The following is a 9,514-nucleotide window of genomic DNA, read 5'->3' as shown; positions in this document are numbered from 1 at the left end:
GGCTAATGAGAAAGCTTCTTGCGAGAATGAAGTAACTCAAGATGGCTGACCCTAATCACCAGAGAGTATCTGAGGACGTGGTCACAGTTACATTCTCAGAGAAACAGCCTTTGGCCTCTTATGACACACACTTGTTTTCAGTTTTGAAAGTGATCACGCCGTGAGGGGCTATTTTTCAGAGTCTGAGGTGGTGAAGGGTCAGGAACACAGACACTAGGGGAAAGGGGAGTGTTAGCTCAGAGAAGAGAAAACTCGGGTGCGGGGTCACTGCCTGCAGAGTTTGGAAGGATACCATGGAGGGTGGGAGGGAGCAATATTGGCTTGTGTGATCAAGGATCAATGCTTTATTAAGCGCTCATATGTCCCAGATACAGTACCAAAATGCTTCCACGCCTTGTCCCATTTCAACATCCCAGCAACGCTTGAGGTAGGGCTATTTCCTGGGTTTACCCACAAAGAGGAAAGTGGGGTTTTAGAGAGATTAAGTAACTTTTTCAACAAGGGCACGTGGCGGGTAAGTGTAGAGTCAGGGTTTGAACTCAGGCACTTTGCAATGTGAATCTGTGCTCCTGACTTCACCCCACCTCTATCCCAGACCCTCTCCCAGGTCCAGCCCACTTTGCTCTCTAGGTCCAATCCTGGACTCAGGTAGGAGGGTTTCAGATAGTCCTTAGAGCTCAATATAAAGTCCTTTGCGTTAAAAGCTGGACCCTAACTAACCTTGTGCCCAGCTTTCAATCCTGCCTCCTGCCATGATCTCTGTCTTTAGTGGACCTCATCCTGGAGTCCCCAGGACCTGATACTTGAACCTCAACCCAAAGACTTGGACCCTACTGCCCACTCTGTGAGCTGGCCTTGCTCTCTCTCCTGCTCAGACACTAGGAGATACCTGTCCTCAACTGCCTCCTTGGGGCTCCGACTGCCTAATGGGCACCTGCTGCCTCCCGCACATCCCTGGGGAGTGTGCCCTGGGATCGCAGTGCCTCCCAGACTCACAACTCCTTCACCTGACTTGACCCTCTTCTAGGACTGGCAGCGGAATCTGTGTCCCCAGCCCCAGCCCTGCTCCATGGGAGAGGCCAGAACCTCAATCCCAACTGCTAGACTGCTTGTCTGGTGAAATGCCTGCTGAAATAGGTCCATAGTGGCTGGCTGCTGGTGAGATCTGTGTTTGGATTTTTTAGCTTACAGCTCTTGAGAGCTTCCTACGTGCCAGGCGCTGAATTAATAATCATGTAAAGTGGATTCCCTCATACCTCCCCCCACACAGCCCTTTGAGTAGTGAATAGAAGCTATGGTGAGTGCTATTAATGCTCTGGTCTTTCCCCAGGCCTGAGGCTCTGCTAATGTGCCCCGAAGCCCTACGACCCCAGCATCAAGACAAGCGGCTTCTTCCCTAGAAGCCCCACCCTCACTTCCCATCTCCCTGACCTGGGACTCACTGCCCCGGAGCCAGGGCCAGGTGCGTGCTGCTGAGGCACCATGACTGCAAGGAGGTGACCCTCATTCTTTGCCCACAGCCTGACTCTGCTCTCATGCAATGGCCCCGGGACCTCCTTCGTGTCTGTCTGTCTGCTTTGGGCCATGCAGGAGCAGCCTCAACTGGTCAAGATTAGGGATGGTTCAGCAGACACTAGAGCATGACCCATTCAGCTGCTGTCTGCAGCTGAAGACACTTCCAAGAGTTCCACATGGGGAGAGCAGGACAATCCCCTGACCCAGGGAAGGTGCAGCAGACCTGGTGATGGTTCTAATCTTCCCTGAGGGCTGGGCAGCCTGAGGGGCAGAGGTGCCTGGGAACCCTNAAAAAAAAAAAGAAAGACAAACCTGGGTGAAAATCCTGACTCTCCCACCTACTCATTGTGCAACCTTGAGCGAGTCATTAACCTCTTCTGACCTCAATTTCTTTGTCTGGAAAATGGAGATGATAAGAGGTGAGTTATAAGGATCTTGTTGAACAACAGCATAGCACAGAGCAGCAGTCAGCAGTCTCCAGCCTGCAGACCAAATCGGGCTTGCCACCTGTTTTTATTTTATTTTTTATTTATATTATATTTTATTTTATTATTTTTTTAATTTTTTAATTTTTTTAGCTGAGACATCCTGCCACCTGTTGGCACTACCTGTTTTTACATAGAAGACACTCAAATGTCTAAAATACTACTGGCCCTTTACAGAAAAACACTGCCTATCCTTGGCACAAATTTAAGAGTCCAAACTACCTGTGTTCAAATCTCTGCTCTGTCACTAATTTTGTGACTTTGGGAAGGTCACATAAGCTACATGTGCCTCAATTTCTTCTCCTGTAAAATGGGAATAACCGTTCTTATTATGGGTTGTTTTGAGGATTAAATGAGTTCATATTTGTAAAGCACCAGGACCAATGTCTGCACATAGTATTATGTAAATTTAAAAATGAGAACTTGGCTAGTGGATCAGTTGGTTAAGAGCTCACTCAAGAGTGCAAGCTCTGAGCAACAGCGGTTCGATGCCCGGCCTGAGCTGAGCTGCCACTGAGCTGCCAACAGGTAGCAGAATGGCTCAGCTAAAAATAAATAAATAAATAAATACATACATACATAAATATATAAATAAATAAAATAAATTTAAAAAAATAAAAATGAGATCATGTATATGAAGAACTAAGTTGTATCATGGTTTTGGATTTGGTTGGAAGCAAAGTCAGAAAGAATAGTGGCTTTGTCCCTGTTAGGGTCCTGAGCAACTTTTTTTTTTTTTTGTCAGACACCTGAATGAGGACCTCCAATATAAAACAGTGGGATGCACTGAGGGTATGCAGGTGGGCGGAGTCACTGGGGAAGAACAGAATGGATTCCCAGCTCTGTCAGGAACAAAAACACTGAGCATACAAATGATGGTTTGGAGCTGTCATCTAAGTGGGCCTAGTTACAGTATAAAGATATTATGTGTTTTGCTTTTTCTTTTTTGCTACTACTAAAGAACAGTACTAAAGAATACTACTAAAAAAGAATAAGAACTGGTTTCTTGTCTCTTCCTTGACCACTCTACCTCCCGAAGTGGACAAGATTTTTGACTCATGGTCTCTTGAAAAGGAGTTGAACACGGAATCAGTTTTCCCAAAGTGGGAGAGGGATTGGAAGACTTGTGGTGACTGGGGAGACATGACATAGTAGCAGCATGTATGACATTATTTAAATACCAAGCATAATGTGCTGCCACCAAAGTGAGTACAATTTCAGGCTGCATTAATAGAAGTAGGGCTTGTAGGAAGAAGGAGGTGATATCCTTCTCTCTGCTCTGGCCAGCCATGTCCTATTCTGGGCAACTCAAGAGGGATATTGACACATTTGGTGGCATGCCTAGACCTTCGCATCAGTTGCACTGGGTTTCTCTCCACCCTCCTTATCCCTGGCCATTAGGAGCAATTGATAAATGCCAGTAGCTCCTGTCTTTCAAACCTTTTCAGTTATGCAGCACTCACACAACTCTCCCCCGGTGAAAGCATGCCTGGGGAATGAGTCTTTCTGCAGGTCAAGAATTCTACTTTATCAGCAGCTACAAAAACATTAACCTGATCCCCAGGGGCAAAGTTTAGCCTGTTTGGTAACTCCTGGGATCACCTGGCCTCAGGAGACCCTGCATCCCCCAGTGGTTTCAGAGACTAGATGGTCCATCTCAAAGTCTTCAAGGCCCCCTGCCATGTATCTGCAGCCTAATTTCCCAACCTTATCTCCCACTATCCCCTTAACACATATACAACTCAGCCAAAGGGGAGTATAGTTCAGCTTTTTCAAAAATGCGTGCTATATTTGTTGTTTTGTTATTGCAAAAGGCAGAATGCCAACTTGGGCCAGTTGACCAAAAATGGAAAGTTGATTGGGTCATGTGACTGACATGGACAAGGTTGTCTGGCATTAGGCCCAGTTAGATCCAGCAGCTTAGGGTCTCTCTCTCTCTCAGTCTCTCAGCTCTGTGTTAGCTTCATTCTCAGACCAGCTTTCCCCTTGGAACTTGGAAAATCGTTGCTGAAAGCTCCAGACTCGAAGCTTGCAGCTCAACAACCTTAACAAATAGAATATCTCTCCTCCAAGAGTTTAAGTCCAAGGCCCAGGAACTGACTCTCATAGGACAGACTGCGGTTCTGTGAGTAAAACTGTTATTCCCATTTTACAGAAGAAGAAATTGAGGCACATGTAGGCTAAGTGACCTCCCCAAAGTTAAAAAATTAGTGACAGAACAGAGATTTGTCCACCCCAAATCAAGTCCTGTGGCAAGAGCCACTGAATACAGTGACTGAACAGATTGAAGTCACATGCCCCAGGATGCAGAGGAAGAGACCTACTAAGAGTTGGAGTTACCACGAGGGTCAGTGTTGCGTACACCACAGGGCTTGAGAGTGGGAGGGTGAAGTCCCTAAGGGACAATGTGCATTCTGCAGTTAGGAGCAGAAGAAACAGGTGATAGGCAGGCAAGGGCACATGCCCACCACCACACATGCCCTATCAGTCCTCCCAGCAGCCCTCTGAACTAACTGATGGTAAAGGAAGTAAAGTCAGGAAGAGCACCTCTGGGTGCTGGAGAGAAAGTCCCATGGGAGAGGGGGAAGAAAGGGCAAGGGAGCCTTGGGGAGAATTTTAAACTTTGAAAGTTAACCTCCTTGCAAAGATCATGATTAATGGGGAGAGATGCCTCCAGAACCTAGGCCCTTAATCAGAGAGAGAGACCTAGGGGGGCAGGAGAGGAATTGTGCGCAGACACTACTCAACACCTTTCGTCCCCTTCCTTCCTTCTTGAAGAGCCCTGTACTGTATTCAGGTGTCCACTCAGCCCAGCCTCAGGGTGAATCAAGATTGTTCCAAGTCTGTCATGAAGCTCCCAATGATCAGACTAAGTATGAATATGTGATGTGATTCTGACCCATGATATGCAGGCGACTTTCCAGAACCATTTCCTTCACTGATAAAAAAAAAAAAAACAGAAGAAACAGTCCAACCCTTCTGCTGGGCACTGTGTTGTCTGGAAGTGCAGCAGCTCTTTTGTAAAAAGATGAGAGCCAGCCTGTAAGCCAATTGACCCCCGTAGAGAACAGAGCAGAGACATGGAAAGAACCCAAGCCCTGGGTTACAACATTGAGCCACTGGATTAACCAACCCTAGAACCATCCTACTTTGGGGCTTCTTAGAATGTAGTATAATAAATTTCCCTTATTGTTTAGGCCAGTTGCATTGGCATCCTCTCTTACTGCAGCCATAGCACAGTAAGTGACTCAAGCAGGCTTTGCTTATTGGAGAGAGGACACTTTCAACACTAGCTATTGAGGCTCTAGGCAAGCAGCATCGCCCTTCTGGGAAGTGTAGGTGATGAAAAGAAGATGAGCGCCAGAGATTCAACCCCTAGATCCATGCCCTTAAATACATTAATTCTCCTCTCTAGGCCTCAGTGTTTTCACCTGTAAAATGGGAGAGTAACCTGTGCTTGATCAACTTGTGAGGACTGAGACCACGCAGAGGGTTCTGAAATACATTGTAAGGACCATTTATGGAAGGATAGCTTTTATCTACATATCGTTGGACCAGGGTCTCAGTGTCCAAACAATGACTTACAAAGTGGTGACTTTTCTTTCTTTAGAAAGGAGTATCGTGGAGTTTAATTTGCAAGGCAACAAGGTTACACTTAATGGAAGGGAGAGGTCATTCTAGTAAATGCTCATTGTAAAGTTATTCTGACACAGAAGCATGGGAACTTCTCTGGCTCTCTGCCAGCATACCACATCAGAGCTGGTAATACCGTGTTTCCCTAAAAATAAGACCTAACTGGAAAATAAGCCCCAGCATGATTTTTTAGGGTGCTTGTAATATAAGCCTTATCCCAAAATAAGCCCCGATTAAGATCATCAGCCAGACACGACTGTATTTGAATAAACTTTTGTACATGAATAAATGAATAAAATGCGTCTTTTGGAGCAAAAATTAATATAAGACCCAGTCTTATTTTCGGGGAAACACGGAAGGAATAAATCTGAAGGAAATCCATGTGTCCAACAAGCTGCCACCTCAAGAGCTCTTTTGCAGGGGAAGTAAAAAAGGGAACACTCTAGTCCCCCGCTCTTCAATTAAGCCAATGGAAGCGCTTCAGCCAACTAAGTTCATGACAACGAGGTGCCCAATGGTGCTGGCAAAAAGAAAACCAGCAACGGCTCGCTCTGAGGTGATGCCTTGGAAACCTGCTTTGTTCTGTGGGTTGACCCATATTCTCAGACAAAACAGTAGGCTGACGCTCCCTACCTGAGAGATGAAGGCCGCGAGGGAAGAGTTGAAGGGGCAGGTCCTCATGAGGAGACCATAACTGAACCGCAGCGCCCCGGTCAGCAGTATATAGAGGAGGTACGCGCCAAGCACCCTCAGACACTGAGGAGTGGTGCTTCAGTGCTCTTCCAAGAACTACAAGATGACCCACGCTACCAAGGCGGACATGACTACAAGCTGGGCACTCTGGCCTGCACTCCCCAAACTCCTAGTGGACCCAACAACCACACCCAATGTAAAGTGGTGACATTTTATCAGCATTCCCTCAGAAGATTTTTGAAAAGTCCAAATTCCTGGACTCCATCCATAGAGATCATGATTTAGTAGATCTGAGATGGGGGTCTGTGGATTAGTCAGGACTCTTTTATTTGCAAGTGGCAGAGAACCCCAACTCAAACTGGCTGGGGAAAAAAAAATAAGCAATTTATTGGCTCGCGTATCTGAACAGTCCAGGGGGATAAACTTCAGACATAGCTGGATCCAAGTGCTTATAACATGTCAGGAGGTCTCTCTCTCTCTCTCTCTCTCTCTCTCTCTCTCTCTCTCTCTCTCTCTCTCTCTCTCTTTACACACACACACAAATATGCCTGGTCATGGCTTGCCTCTGTGTTGGCTTCATTCTTAGCCAGCAGTTCCAAGCTGACAGCTAGCAGCCTAGGGCCTCTGAAAGAGAACATCTCTTCCCCTGTAGCTCTGCCAAGATCCCAGGGCTGCTGCTGCAGCTAAGCTTTGACCGTGGGCTAATCATTCTGCCCATGACTGGCTTAACCTGAAGAATATTCTCAATCCTGGAAACCTAGCAAGCAGAGTCTCTACCCAGACCACATGGGTTGTGTGTGGGGCAGGGAGGGCTCTATAAGAGAACACAGGGGCTACCCTCAGGGGAAGAGGAAGTGGGTGCTGAGCAGGCAAACGCGCTATAGGGCTCAGAATCCATATTTCTTACCAAGTCATCCAGTTGATTCTGATGCATAGGCACGTTTGGAAAAGACTGCTGGATAGATGACTGGCTTCAGAGCCATGGAATTGTTTTCTTTCTAGGAAATCTTAAACGGGAGCAAATAAACAAAAATAGATCCCCCAAATGGCCTTGTGCTGGTGAATGGAGAGGGTCGGGGGCCCCCCATCATCCCCCAAGCAGCCCCGAAGGTCCCAAAATCTCCCCTGAGCTCCCTGATCTCATTGCTCTTTGAGGTCCCTTTCGCTCTGATTCTCCCACCCTGCATTTGGTGAAAGCGCAGGTTGCTGGGGTAGGAGGCAGTCTCAAAGAGTTCATCTAATGCTGCCCCCTCCCCTCCCACCCTCACTCCTGCCTTAGAAGCCAGTGCGAGAGGAATAAATAGGGACAGGAGGGGTTGACTTAGAGGGTGCATTGGATTTGCCACATAGGATGCTTCTGGCTTTGAAAGCCTATCCTGGCCTGAGGCCAAACGGCTTCATGGGCTCTGCAGAGCTCTGGGCCCTGGTGCTGCGTGGGTGTTGATGAACGGTCTGTCTGCCAGTGACAGAGGGGATGGCAGCCGCGCTTGCATCAGTTGAAGCAGAGGGACACACTGGCTGGGGAGATGTGCTGGAGGATGAAGTCAATTTCACACTTTATTAGTCAGTCCAGGGCCAACTGAGGCCATTCTGAAACTGGGCTGAGGCCCTGACTCTCCCGCCTCCCTTCACCAGCAAGAAAGGCCCCTATTGCCTGAAACTCGTCTTGTTGAAGGAGCAGTGTTTTGTTTTTCTTTTCAAACTCCACAGCATTTGAACAATGAATTGGGATCCCTTTTATTCTGCAAGAGACTGCAGCCGCTGAGAGGCCTGCAAGGCTGAGAGGTGAACAAATCTGATGTGTGGGGGTGGGTGGGGTAGAGAGGAAGCCAAGATTGTGGGACCACGGGCCTCAAGTAGGATTACCAGCTAAAACACAGGGCAACTGGTTAAATTTGAATTTCAGATAAACCATCAGTAATCTTTCAGTATAAGCATGTTCCATTTGGGCCATAGTAAAGATTGAATTGAGCACTGAATAAGATGGATACAATCCCTAACTTTGAGGAGCTTACTTTCTAATGGGGAAATCAGACCACAAATAAACAAATAAACAAGAAAATAAGGGGACAGCCGAATGGCCCAGTTGGTTAAGAGTTAGCTTGGGCCGGCCGAGTGGCGCGCTGGTTAAGAGCTGGCTTGGGATGCCAGAGGGCCCCGGTTCGGATCCCACATATGAGGGCCAGTGACACTACCCTCTACAAAAAAAAAAGAGTTAGCTTAAGAGCGCGAGCTCTGAGCAACAGGGCTACCAGTTCGATACCCACATGGGCCAATGATGCTGCACCTGAGCTGAGCTGCCACTGAGCTGCCACCAGGTGGCAGCACATGCTCCTAACAACAAGACTGCCTGTTCGATGGTGGGCTATGCCTGCCTGCAACTAAGACTGAACTCTTAACAACAAGGCTGCTGGTTTGACTCCCGCATGGGATGGTGGCTACGTCCACCTGCAACTAAGATTGAACACAGCACCTTGAGCTTAGAGTCCACGAGCTGCCGACGGGAAGCCAGGTGGCGACTGGTGCCCTCCACAACTAAGATTGAAGAGCAACAGCTTGGCTGGTCCCCTCCCCCAGTTCCCCAACACTGTTCCCCTCCCCTAATTCCCCAATTAAAAAGAAAAAAGAAAATAAGAAGGAGTGATACAGTCTATAATGTCAGTAAGACAGGGTGATTCACTAGTGAATGGTAGGGGTCAGGGCGGAGAGGGTTAGAGGCTTCCCAGATGGAGTGGCCAGCAAAGGCATCACTGGAGAGCTGACGCACGTGGAAAGAAGCCAGTGTTGGGTAGATCTGGGGGAAAGTGTCCCAGGAAAGGAAAGGGCCAGTGCAAAGGCCCTGAGTCAGGAACAAGCGTAGAGTCGCTGAGGAATAGAAAGCAAGCAAGCAAGTACAGTGAGAAAGCCATAGTACAGTGATCAAGGCGGAGGGTGTGGCGAGAGGGAGCCAGGGGCCCGTCCCGAAGGGCGTTTAAGGTCAGAGTAAGGCGCTTGGGTTTTGTTCAGTTTTAAGCAGAGGCGTGATATTCTCTAACTTTTGAAGAATCACTCCTCTGCCCTGTGAAGAGCAGGGTGAGGAGGAAGGACAGGGGTGGGCACCTAGAGACCAGCAGGAGGCTCGGGCCAGAGTCCAGGTGAGAGATGATGCTGGTTCACCTGGAGTGGAGGTGGTGGAGACGGGAGCAGTG

General features: G+C 48.0%; 1 pseudogene; it reads right to left on the bottom strand.

The window, feature by feature from the left end:
• Positions 1-6,113: 6,113 nt before the first annotated feature.
• Positions 6,114-6,455, bottom strand: LOC109371739 (dolichyl-diphosphooligosaccharide--protein glycosyltransferase subunit DAD1 pseudogene; annotated as a pseudogene).
• Between the last annotated feature and the right edge of the window lie 3,059 nt (positions 6,456-9,514).

This window comes from Hipposideros armiger, unplaced genomic scaffold (genome assembly GCF_001890085.2).
Source record: "Hipposideros armiger isolate ML-2016 unplaced genomic scaffold, ASM189008v1 scaffold_590, whole genome shotgun sequence".
Classification (NCBI taxonomy): Eukaryota; Metazoa; Chordata; class Mammalia; order Chiroptera; family Hipposideridae; genus Hipposideros; species Hipposideros armiger.
This window is presented reverse-complemented; position numbering and strand designations above follow the sequence as displayed.